The sequence below is a fragment of the Anguilla anguilla genome, chromosome 10 (genome assembly GCF_013347855.1).
Source record: "Anguilla anguilla isolate fAngAng1 chromosome 10, fAngAng1.pri, whole genome shotgun sequence".
Taxonomy (NCBI): Eukaryota; Metazoa; Chordata; class Actinopteri; order Anguilliformes; family Anguillidae; genus Anguilla; species Anguilla anguilla.
Window position 1 is genome coordinate 1,187,005 of NC_049210.1, and position 12,996 is coordinate 1,200,000.

The window sequence follows — 12,996 nt, forward strand, 5'->3', positions numbered from 1 at the left end:
AGTGCAGTACGTAAGAGGAGATTCATCAGGAGCTGGAGTGACTGCAGCTCTGGGACAGGGGTTCCTAAGGGAAGACAATCCCAGTGTTAATATGTTACCTGCCAGAGCCAAGAGCCCTCTTGCCCAACACGCTCATTTCGACACCGTTGAGATGAAATCAGAAACTTCCATTTCTGTGGTGACGACCACTGTGGTCCCAGGTGTGGAAAAGGGACAGTTTGATTTAGGTGTTGTTTTTTCTCAAATTACAAAATGAATGTGTTTTTACTCTGTGGGCCAGCCTCATCTGATTTACAAGCAACTGATTTGTTTGTTTTTTTAATGCAAGCCTAACGGTCAGTCGTAATGTTAAAAAAGCTTTAAAATGCTGCACATACTGGTGAGGTGGGTCTCCCGTCCCCGGAGAGCGGATGGAGGGAGACGTGACGTTTCTGCCCCATGCTGCCGTCCGTGCGGAACATGAGCCCCCCCCCCCCCCCCCCCAGCTCGACTGCTTCAGAGGAAAGGTGATAAAACTACCAGGGGCACCAGACACCCAGCATGACAGACAGTCTCCATGGTGACAGAGGAGGAGGGAACTACGGCGGCAGAATTTCTGCTTCCGTGACGGTGTGCTTACAGCGTTCTCCGTGTACACAGCAACAGCATCTGTGGCGTTTTGCGCTAAATGACAGGTAGCAGGAGGTGTGTACTGCACCTTTGGAAAAAAAACAAACTAGCTTACGTTTTTCATGTAGATTCTCTCTCCCTTTGAGAAAACAACTCAAGATTCTGGTCCTCAACTGCAATAGCGCATATTCATACAACACATAATATCAGCGTACAGCCCTCAGCATTCTTACTTGCATGACTATATTTCATGTATTTCATTATGTTATGATGGCGGTTAGACAAATGCTTTAAAACAGGATAAAAATGATTTTATCTGATCATGTTATTGTGGTTCCTTATAAAACAATATTGCATATTGCAGGATCAGACCCCATGGCAAACACCTTTAATCAGTTTCGTTTGTAATGTGAAATTATTTTCTCGACATATTTTAAGAAAACGATAGTCACGTCAAATCGACATCAGCGTTTCCCAGTAGTCTTATAAGAGCTACCTACGGCATATCGTGGGGCGCATCAGGCTAGAAACTCTCCAAGACAAAGAAATGAAAGGATCTCGCATTTAAAGTGAGTGAAGTTATCGGTTTACAGCACGGCGGAGCGAGCGAGAATACGGCACGTGGTGGTATGTGACGTCACCGCGCCGCCTGTCGGCCTCGCGGAGAGCGTGAAGGCGTTGGGAGCGAGCGCGAGCCGAGCGTAACCTGCAGGGAGGGAGACGAGCTGAACCGAAATCGGAAGGTCCGCCAGAGAGACGGCGTCTGGCCTTTAAAAGAAAGCCGCTTACTAAACGAAAACATTCGAGGTAAGAGAGTTTTTATCTTATGTGGAACCGCGTCTCGCCATGTTCGATTTGAGTGTGTCTTATTCTTTTTTGAAGTAATACTGAACCGTGAAGCCGAGAAGGGGAACGATCACAGAGGGAGTTGCTGGCAGGATTGCTTAACCGGAGAAACTGAAAGCGCCTATTCCTCGGGCCTCCGCTAGCAAGTCAAAACAAGGGCTTTAAAGATTATAAAAGACTTGATTTTCTTAAGTATCGGAACACTGCGTTTCATTCCTCTTCACATTTACCGAAGCTGAAGAGCCTTCTACAAAGGTTAGGGCATGACATTGGAGCTGACAAGTAATGTGCACCTTTCAAGCAAGATGGCAAGCTAATGTTAAATAACTAACGTACCAAATCTGGACTGTCTTTGGTAGGTCTCCAGTACTGTCTCACAGCAGATCCCTGCAGTTTCCCTGTGTTTGTAGCTAACCTAGCTTGCTAGCGAATTATAAAAAACGCGGCAAATCGTAGGTCGTCCATGTGTCAGTGGCCGAATGACTTCCTGAACGTACAGCAAGCTAAATAACATTAGTTACTCTTCTGAGTATCTGGTGAACTTGGTTAATGGCAGAGAGTTGGCGTGGGTAGCTAGCTAGTTTTTACGACTGTGACAAAGTTAGTTGGAGCAGACCAGCCAAATCCTGTTATCTTAACTCGTAGCAAGCTACCTGGTTGTCAATGTCTAGGGCTCGTATTTAATCGAGTATCAGACTGGCTTGCTGGTTTGTTTCATGTGGTTAAACGGTGGCACATTGTAGATTTAACGTCACCCTTTAGTAGTGAATCGTTTAGCTAGTGAGTTGATGATATACAGATGTGCCACCTCACTGCTTTGACCGGGCGCAATCCACCAGCCCCAGAAATATCCGGCGTGTCGGTCTGACACGTGCTGGAAAAACAAAGCTGCATGCTCTCGTCTGAGCGACTTGGCGTCGTGTCAACAGATGTATTGTAGTTTTATCCCGCATGCTACGGTAATACCGTTTTAGATTTTTTTTTACACCTCCGTGTTCGCTTTGTATCACCCCAGCGCGTCACTACAGCTTTTAATATGCCACTCTAAACTGGGAAACGTTGCATCATCGGGAGTAAAGTTACTACCCCGCATCTCCCTCTAGTAACTCTTCAGTTGCCTCTTCACCCCTCCTCTGTCAGGCGACCCACCGGTTAGTTATAATGGACCATTTAAAGTGAAGAGATCTGTGTGTGCCGTATTTCTTTGAAGGTAATGATGTCATTGTGAGGATAATTGTACGTATTGTAATGAAACCGTTTATTTGATTGGAAGTGTAGCCGTTGTGCTGCTCCTGGTCCTACGACGTGAAATACGGTGAAGTCGTTTTTGCACAAACTTATTAGGGCCCTGCTGTGCTTGGAAACTGTTCAGATGGCGCCAGTGTGCTTGACCAGGTTAGACCGTCCCATAGGTTCCTGGGAGCAGTGAGGGTGCCCTCCCCCTCCAAAAAAAAAAAAAAACAGCGAACTCTCCCCGGAGCCCCTTACCTGCACCCCCCCCCCCCCCCGGGACGGAGCCGGAGCCTCTGATGGATGCAGAGTGGAGGTCCGTTTGGTGCAGCCGGGGGTTGCGGTTTGCTGTGGGATTCTGGGTAATGTTTCTGCGGCCCGGTCGGGTCCCGTCAGCGTCACACAGAGGTGGCGGCGACGGCTTGCTTTCCGCTCGCTCTGCCCCGTCTCATCGATCTCGCTGTGGAGTGGCGGTGTAGCGTAACGGAAGTGGGCTTGAGACCCAGAGCTTGCGGGTTAGAGTCCCGTGTAGAGCACTGCTGTTATGCCCTTGAGCGAGATGCATCACCCGCACTGTTTCCGTAAGCATATATCAGACTGTAGAAGTTGCTTAAGTCCGCTGATGAATTAAGCAGCCTACATTTGACTAATTGTGTCCTTGTCAACAGGCAACACTCCCCAGGGTCTGTGTTGAGAAACGGTTGCGTAAATGTGCCCGTTCTGTGGCTGGCATATAAGGCTTTCCCTGTCAGGGAACACCGGAGCCTTCCGCAGAGGGCCAGGGGTGCAGATCATAACTCTGAGAGAGCTGTTCCGCCAGGGGTAATGAAAGCCCGGCTGTTTGTGTGTGTGTGTGGGCTGGGTTCGTAGGACGGAGGTCTGCGTTGGGTCGGACGTTTGAGTCAGTGAGGCAGCAGAAAACGCACTCTGAATCTCTGTGTCCGTGCTCTTTGTGCGATTAATCTTCCCTAATGCATTACGAGCGGACCGATCCCCAATCGCAGCACTTCTCTGGATGAATTTCTCTCCGGCTCTCGATAAACGCTGGACGGCACTTTTATTCTCGGGAGCAGTAGGAGGCCCATTATCCTTCTTAATAGAAGCTTGATTATTGGATGATAAAAATGTCAGTGTTTGGGGGAAAAGGGGCAATGAGCTTCCAGTCTGTTGTATTTTGTTAAGTGCTTTTTGAATGGCGTGCCCCCTGCGTCTTTACTGCGTTATAACAAAGCGGTCTGGTATACTTAACGCAGCGCTCGGTCCATTAGGCCCTGTAAACAGGTTTATTTAGCAGCAGGGGGCTTGGATGGCTTGCTTGTGCGCTGTTTAACTAATCAGTCTTATGAAATGATGCAGGAACATCGGGGGGAACATCGGGGCGGCGCAGGCTGCAGGTTCCCGGTGCTGCCGTTGGGCTCCGTGGCACAGTCACTTTGGGTTTTAATGAGTTTGGCCCTGATAAACTCATGCGTGTGATTGTGCAGTTATTTGGTGAGGAGTAATGTCTTAAGGACTCGGCGCTGTGGTTTTAACTGGCTAAGTTGGGGGGTGTCTGTGAAGCTGTTTGAGGGGGGAGGGCTGTGGTGTTCTGTCTCTGTCCCAATCGGCTTCTTGTGGGGGGTGACCTTTGAGGCCCTTTGTTGATGGGCGCTGTCACTGCTGTATGACTGAGCCGATGCTGGCCGAAGCAGGATGATGCTGAGTCAGGCAGGAGTAATGGAGGGCCGCACTGTCACTGCTGTATGACTGAGCCGATGCTGGCCGAAGCAGGATGATGCTGAGTCAGGCAGGAGTAATGGAGGGCCGCACTGTCACTGCTGTATGACTGAGCCGATGCTGGCCGAAGCAGGATGATGCTGAGTCAGGCAGGAGTAATGGAGGGCCGCACTGTCACTGCTGTATGACTGAGCCGATGCTGGCCGAAGCAGGATGATGCTGAGTCAGGCAGGAGTCATGGAGGGCCGTTTCGTTTTAGTCAGTCATTTTGCAGCCCACTCCTGACCCCCCCCTTAGGGTCCCAGCCCGCGGGTGAGGCCCTCTGCTCTGTGTCCGGCTGCCTCTTGCCCACATTAAGCCCCTGGGGCTGAGCTGGGTCGTGTCTGAAGGACAATAAACCATCCTGCAGGGCCACAGTGTAGGCTTTGTCCCTGAATCAGGGCACCTCTTCCTCTGGGCAGTATTTCGCCCTGCCGTAGAGGGCTTTTTGTGAATGTGTGAAGTCTGCGGGATTGCTGGGATTGGGCTTCGCTCGCCCCCATGGGGAGGAGAGAGAGGCGAGCGCAGCTCCACTCTGTCATACGTTAGCTCCGGGGCTAGCTCAGGGGATTTCAGGCTTGGGTGGATGTGTGGCGTTGCACTGCTTTTGCAAACTTTCTGCCTCTATTCCCACTCTCAAGGGGGGTTCTCCCCCCCCCCCCCCCGTAACCAGGAAGTAAATATCCTGCATTCTGAGCTGTGTTGAAACCAGCCCCCCAGAGGTCCTCGAACCCTGAACCGAGACCGAACCCCAGCGGCCTGAGAAGAAGGGTCTCATTCATACTGGGGCTTCTCGCCCAATTTCCCTTCGAGATTTATCAGATGCGTAATCGTGATGGGAGCTCTGGAATGTGCGGGCTGTGTCACTGCGGCCGGGGAATCTCCTCTCATTCTGCACACGCTGGAGTGGGAGACGGTCTGTATCTCGTTCTGCACACGCTGGAGTGGGAGACGGTCTGTATCTCATTCTGCACACGCTGGAGTGAGGGACGGTCTGTAGCTCATTCTGCACACGCTGGAGTGGGAGACGGTCTGTAGCGTTCTGCACACGCTGGAGTGGGAGACGGTCTGTAGCGTTCTGCACACGCCGGAGTGAGGGACGGTCTGTAGCGTTCCGCAGAAGCCCCCACGCGCTGCTCTACATCCTTCCTGAAAAGCGCTGAGCCATTTTAAGCTGCTTCTGATTAAATGTGCACAGAGGAAGCTGGCTTAAGTGTGCTTCCTTTTTGGAATCACTCTGTTTGGTGGTGGCTTTTGAAAAGGGTGAGTTGAACCCCAAATATAGCAGCTGGGGTACATGAATCTACTTAAAATGACAGAAGCATTTCTTTCTGATTTTCTTAGCTGTGTTTTTTTTCATGGGCCTCTTGCCAAGCCGTCAGCTGAGTGGGGCAGATGAATGTGCTGTTAGAATAACGAGGCGTAAGTGTTTTAGCCCGGGGTGGGGAGGGGAGGAGGGAGGGAGGGAGGCGCAGTGAAATGAGAAAGCAGAAGTTCGAGTTTTCCCTGTGGCTAAGAGAACAGCGGGGTGTGGCTGGGTGGGTGGGTGTGTCTCCCGTGCTGCCACACCCTTCTGCCCCTGAGCGTAACCGTGGGAACCGTCCGCTGAAGAGAGCAGCCGTCGGCGAACGCGCTGCCCTGTTTCCTCTGGTACACGTGTCCTCTGGGCTGCTCTTCCCTGCAGATCGTCTTCTCAGGGTTTTGAGGGAATCTCTTTCCTTTTTGTGCAGTGCTCTGTTGTAGCTTTTTTTTTTACTGTTTGTTTAATAACTCTGTAAGGAAGTGACTGATTGGTTGAAGGGGCCACCCTCCCGGGGGTGTGGCCTGGAGGGTGGCTGTGTCCCCTCTTTGGTCCGCCCCCTTTACCCGTGAGCTCAGCAGTGGGACGGTCCAGTGGTGCTGTTACTGTCACCCCTGTGCTCTCTCCATCTGCATCCCGAAACACAGACACCCTAAAACCAAGGCCCCAAAACCCCAGTCCTGCAGTGCAGTCATGTCTGCTGGTGTTTGCTGCGTTTCACCACTTAAGTGGTTAATTCAAGTCACTGATTTCCACAGTATATGTTGGCTGTTAATTGGTAGGAAATAAGAGAAACCAACGGACACGATGGCCCTCCAAGACTGTCATAGACAAGGCTCTCAGTATCCAGTCTCATCACAGGACCCACAGTTCTCAGGCATCCCAGAGTCCTTTGTGGCAGCAGATTCTTTTTTCCTGCCTTCCTAAACGGCCTCGCTCCTGCCGGGCAGAAACATTTACATGGCAGCGTGGAGAATATGCAAATGAGGCGAGAATTATGCGAGGGAGAGCAGGAGGTCCGCAGTCATGATCTTTGCTGCGATTTGGCATGTAACCGAAGGCTGAACAAATGACCCTTTAGCATGAACAGATGGCCTATTATTATACACTGGAAATGCTGTAACCAGCTGCTTAGGAATGCTGTAATTGATTTGTTTGCTTTGTGTTTCGGTGCTGGATGTATGTGTGAGAGCCGGCTCTGGGGGTGGGGGTGGGGGTGGGGGTGGGGGGGAGTAGTGTCGGCTGGATTTCCGTGTGTTTCGATGGCACCTGTGATTCAGGTCATTGATTGGATAGAGAGTCCCCACACCCTGTTCTCAGGGCCTTAATTGGCGTCTGATTGGACGGAGACCCTGCAGCCTGACCCCGTTGCGGTGGCAGAGGTTGATGAATCGGTGGCTTTGCAGGCTGAGCAGAGCTGGGGTGGCTGTTGGCTGAAGCTGTTCCTCTGTAGTTTCCTGTGTCAGAGCAGTACCTGTGTGAATGTGCCTCTGAGCAGATAGGAGAGGCTGGACTTCATCTTTTAAGTCTGAGGGAGAACAAAACTAATGTCTTCAAAAAGACCAGGAGAAAGAGCGATGCATTCCTGTGTGTGGCTGCTGTTGTCACGGTAACAGTCTATTTCCAGGGCTCCCATTGGCCAGTTGGGCTCGTGGAATGCAGGTCAGTCGATACTCTGGCTCGTCACCTGAGAAGGTCGCCTGATCCTCTCAGGTGAAACGGCAGGGCTGATGAGCTTCATACCTGCCCACTGTCCGCTAACGCTAACGGCCACAGCCCCACTGTCCGCTAACGCTAACGGCCACAGCCCCACTGTTCGCTATCGCTAACGGCCACAGCCCCACCGTCTGCTAACGCTAACGGCCACAGCCCCACTGTCCGCTAACGCTAACGGCCACAGCCCCACCGTCCGCTAACGCTAACGGCCACAGCCCCACTCTCCGCTAACACTAACGGCCACAGCCCCACTGTCCGCTATCGCTAACGGCCACAGCCCCACTGTCCGCTAACGCTAACGGCCACAGCCCCACTGTCCGCTATCGCTAACGGCCACAGCCCCACTGTCCGCTATCGCTAACGGCCACAGCCCCACTGTCCGCTATCGCTAACGGCCACAGCCCCACTGTCCGCTAACGCTAACGGCCACAGCCCCACTGTCCGCTAACGCTAACGGCCACAGCCCCACCGTCCGCTAACGCTAACGGCCACAGCCCCACTGTCCGCTAACGCTAACGGCCACAGCCCCACTGTCCGCTAACGCTAACGGCCACAGCCCCACCGTCCGCTAACGCTAACGGCCACAGCCCCACTGTCCGCTATCGCTAACGGCCACAGCCCCACTGTCCGCTAACGCTAACGGCCACAGCCCCACTGTCCGCTAACGCTAACGGCCACAGCCCCACCGTCCGCTAACGCTAACGGCCACAGCCCCACCGTCCGCTAACGCTAACGGCCACAGCCCCACTGTCCGCTAACGCTAACGGCCACAGCCCCACTGTCCGCTATCGCTAACGGCCACAGCCCCACTGTCCGCTATCGCTAACGGCCACAGCCCCACTCTCCGCTAACGCTAACGGCCACAGCCCCACTCTCCGCTATCGCTAACGGCCACAGCCCCACTCTCCGCTATCGCTAACGGCCACAGCCCCACTGTCCGCTAACGCTAACGGCCACAGCCCCACTCTCCGCTAACGCTAACGGCCAAACCCGGGACAGAGTGCCTGAATGTTGCCTAATGCGTGGTGCAGGGCTGCTGTGTGAACCTGTCCTCAGGCGTGTGCTCTGGCGTCCTCCTGCGGCGCGCGTCTCCAGGTGGGAGATCCCGACTGGAATGTGTCCTGCGCGGCATCGCATGCAAGTGAGCCCTGTGCAGATCGTAACCAAGGCGACCGGTGTGATCTCCCCGGTCTGCCGCGCGGCAGTGAAGCAGCTGAAGCAGCTGAAGCAGCTGATGCAGCTGATGCAGCTGATGCAGCTGAAGCAGCTGAAGCACACGCACGGAGGCGAGGGAGCCGGAACCTTCCGTGCTTTACTCTGGGCTCTTATGCACAGTGCAGTGGTTTACCCCCCCCCCCCTCAGCTGCAGGGGTGAAGGCCAGTATGGATTGCAGATGGTCAGGAGTCCCCTGGCTGGGCTGCCCAGCTGTCAGCTGTGTTAGTGTGTGCTCTGCAGCACCAGTGCTCAGCCAATAATAGCTTAGAGTTCATTTAAAATAAACTCTCATTGGCTGATGTGCCAGGAGGACACAGTGTACGCATGCATCCCAGGCACCTTTACTTAACTGCACAACTGCTGTGCCCCTCCTGGGACTCGAACCTGAAACCCTGTTTCCTGTCTGTTATGCTACCCCGCCACCTACGCACACGTTCTTGTGCTGTGTTTGTGCGCGCTTGCGTGTGCGCTTGTGTGTGTCTGTGCAGCAGGGTGCTTGTGTGCGCTTGTGTGTGTGCGTATGTACATGCAGCAGCATGTGTGTGTTTTTGTCTTCACCTTATGAGTTAACTGTGTTAGCAGTAGTTCATTTGATCAGTTAAGCTAACAAGGAAACCAGCAGACCATGTGACCTTCCTGAGCCTGGGCAGGGATCCCTGCTCCAGATGCTGCTGAAAGTTAAAAGCAGTCCTGCAGGGCCCTGAGAATAGTCCCAGAATCAGATGAGCAGCCAGAATCGTATTATTACATGTCTGAAAAAATTATTTAAGCAGCGTTGTTCTGAAAGTTGGTGAAAATGAACGTCTGCCCGGATTTTCTTGGCGCTTGAAGGGTGAAGGGTGGTTTGGGATAAATATTTGGTCCCGGTCTGGAGTTGTTTGCTGTGGGAACTCTGGGGCCTCCCCCAGCTGGCTGTGTGTAGCAGAGCAGAGTGCAGGTGGAGGTGTTACAGCTCGCCCATGCTGAGGGCTCACAGCGCTGGAGTCTCTCTCTCTCTCTCTCGCTCTTTCTCTCTCTCCCTCCCCTCTCGCTCTCTCCTGAGTGCGCGCCCCAGGACTGACCTGGCCCCTCCCTCCCTGCTCCCTCTCTTCAGTGGAATGCCAGAAAACATTCCTGCCCTGGATCACCTTGGTGCCGCAGGAACTTCTAGAGCTAGGCTGTGAGAGAGAGAGAGAGAGAGAGAGAGAGAGAGTGTGTGTGTGTGTGCGTGCGTGCGTGCGTTAAAAGAATCCTGTGACCTGCGGAGTCACATGTGAAGCTCGGTTGGTTCTGAAAGCGGCGTATCCATTTCCCCCGGTGAGCTCACTGCCTGGGTCCTGAGTGGCTGATCTCCAGGCTGCGGCAGGGTCCGTGCCCCGTTAGAGAGAGCCGCCGGCCGGGGACACGCCCCCCTGGCTCTGAGGGGGCCACAGCCATTGGCCGCTGGCCGGGGACACGCCCCCTGGCTCTGAGGGGACCACAGCCATTGGCCGCTGGCCGGGGAGCGGGTTAGCGGGGGTGTTGGGTTGCTGCTGCTCTTTGTGCTGGGGGAGGGCAGGCTAGCTGCCCTGGCCAGCGCCGTGCGGGTCTGACGCAGGGGGCAGGAAATGCGTCTGACTCAGCGGGGGCTGTGAGCGTGTGCTGTGGGGCGGCAGGGTAGGGTAAGGGGTAAGGAACGCAACGTAATGTAATGTGCTCCCAGGCCTGTGGTTCCAGTGGGACCGCACCCTGCGCTGGGCCTGTGGTTTGCGGGTCCAGGGGGACCGCACCCTGCGCTGGGCCTGTGGTTTGCGGGTCCAGGGGGACCGTACCCTGCGCCAGGCCTGTGGTTTGCGGGTCCAGGGGGACCGCACCCTGCGCTGGGCCTGTGGTTTGCGGGTCCAGGGGGACCGCACCCTGCGCCAGGCCTGTGGTTTGCGGGTCCAGGGGGACCGTAGCCTGCGCCAGGCCTGTGGTTTGCGGGTCCAGGGGGACCGCACCCTGCGCTGGGCCTGTGGTTTGCGGGTCCAGGGGGACCGTACCCTGCGCCAGGCCTGTGGTTTGCGGGTCCAGGGGGACCGTACCCTGCGCCAGGCCTGTGGTTTGCGGGTCCAGGGGGACCGTACCCTGCGCCAGGCCTGTGGTTTGCAGTGTTACTGGCCTGCGTTTAGGTGCACACGCTGCAGACTGGTGAGTGCTGATGCCCAGCCCTGCTCGTCTCTCTCTCCTCATGTTAATGCAGAAGCGACTGGCCTGATAGCGCAGGGTCAGTGTGCCTGTGCGCCAGAAACCACGTCCTGGCACCAGCCTGCGCTTTTCACCCAGCGTGTTACCATGACGTCTTGTAACTAGTGTTGTTTTGGATAGAACACCGTGGCCAAGGCCACTGCATGCTTGGATGATGCCAGGGATTGGGATTAAGGAGTTAGTTAGCTCAGCTTTTGTAAATATTTTGGGGGGGGAAAACTTCTGGCTTTCCACTTTCAGGATACCAAGCATGCCTCCAAGCAAGCACAGTATTGCATAAATACATCATAAAACCTGTTTCGTCAAGTAGACAATTCTGTGCTTAAATTCACACCATCACACCCTGACCAATCAAATCTGATATATAAAAAAAAAAAAATGTTATTAGGAGAGTTTTTTCAGAACAGACTGTATCTGATTTGGGACACGTCCTTCATTACTGAGGCTAAAGTATGGGGGCACAACTCCACTGGTCGAAGTTCTGGTTTTTGTTCCAACCAATTATCTTGCCTTTTAGTTTGTAGTTTGCACCTGTAACTGTTGCTTCTACAAATGTCCGATGAAGTTGTGCTCGAGCTGGTTGAGTAATGAAGGGCAGAAGTTGGCGCAGAATCCTGGAGCGGATTGGCCCGTGTGCGGAGGAGGGATGGCCTGCCCTTTGAAGGCTGCAGTGGGTCTGACAGGCCGCTCCGCGTTGCGTAACACAAGCTCAGCCAGCGCGGCCCGGAGAAGATAATCGATGACACTGCAGAGGTCAGAGATGCTGACGGTCAGGGTTTTGCATTTGGATCAAAGCTGTCTGCCAAATGTAATGTAAAGTAATGCATTCTCATTTGCCTGATGAGGGGATTGGAAACGGGGTCAGGGGCAGGTCACTCACATTTTGCTTGTGGGGGGGGGGGGGGGGGTGGGGGTTGGGTGTGGGGGGTGCTGAACATTGGGGTGCAGAGCGTTGGGGTGCAGGGCGTTGGTGTGCAGAGCATTGGGGTGCAGGGTGTTGGGGTGCAGGGCGTTGGGGTGCAGAGCGTTGGGGTGCAGGGCGTTGGGGTGCAGAGCATTGGGGTGCAGGGTGTTGGGGTGCAGGGCGTTGGGGTGCAGAGCGTTGGGGTGCAGGGCGTTGGGGTGCACAGAGCTGACTCTTTGCTTCCGTTAGGATCGACTCCGGCTCAGGTCCTTGAGAGCTGAGAAGTTATGGTGCGTTTTTATTATGATGGGATATTATTATGTTTTATCAGGAAGTGTTGAAAGGGCCCTGACGGGTTAAGGGGCGGTTTTCCATTATCTGAATGCTGGTTTTAGATTGGGGGGGCATTTGAGGCTGAGTAATTGTGTGTAATGTTATCAGCACTGGAATGTCCTTCACTCTGTACATCAGTCAGAACGCTGCTGCTCTTTCCTCTGCTTTCTCTTTCGGGCCCTTGGTTTGGGCTGAGTAATGCCCCTCATTTCCCTTCGCCGACTGGTGGTACAGGTTAGGTGATTGACGCACCAGTGTGTGGCCTGGGGGTTGTAACTTGTGGCTGTCATGTCCGCTCTCCTTCCCATGAGCCTCTGCTCCACTGGGCCCTGCGCTCGTCACTGCTGGCTTTACAGCTTCGGGTTAATGGTGCGTGCGTGCGTGCGCGTGTGTGCGCGCGTGTGTGCGCGCGTGTGTGCGTGCGTGTGTGCGTGGCATCCTGCTGCTCCCAGGAGGTGGAGGCCGTAAGAAGGTGGAGGCCTAAGGGGGGGGGTGTTGCGGTGTTTTTATTCGGAGGTCCTGAGAGGGCCCCGCTCCTGTCAGGTCAGCTGATTTTGGTGCGGTGCGCTCCCCTAATCAGCTGGGACAGGCCGAATGGGCAAACTGTATAATCTGTATAATCCACCGCTTCTTCTCCCTAACCCCCCCCATCTTAACACTCGTGGCTGGGCCCAAACTCTCCCCATCTTCCCTAAGGAACCCCCCCCCCCCGCGCCCCCACTGTGAGACCCATGTCTGTCTGGAGCGCGGGGGCGCAGCGTTTGTTTTAAAGGCTGCAGAATGATGCTGCTGCGGGGCGGGAGCGGTCTGGGATGGGGTCTGACACGCCGCCCCTCCTGGTAACGGTAAATATTGACGGGCTCCGTCCCGCGATTCAGAGTC

General features: G+C 54.4%; 1 protein-coding gene across 5 annotated transcripts in view; it reads left to right on the forward strand.

The window, feature by feature from the left end:
- The first annotated feature begins 1,253 nt into the window (after positions 1-1,253).
- The window catches only part of clip1a (CAP-GLY domain containing linker protein 1a), a 44,306-nt gene continuing 32,563 nt past the window's right edge, over positions 1,254-12,996 (forward strand). For 3 of the 5 annotated variants that reach the window (XM_035436248.1, XM_035436251.1, XM_035436249.1), the window contains exon 1: positions 1,256-1,416. The gene's annotated coding sequence lies outside the window, so the exon portion shown is untranslated. Of the gene's footprint in view, positions 1,417-12,996 lie in introns of all 5 variants that reach the window. The other 2 variants (XM_035436253.1, XM_035436250.1) reach the window with 2 other exon arrangements.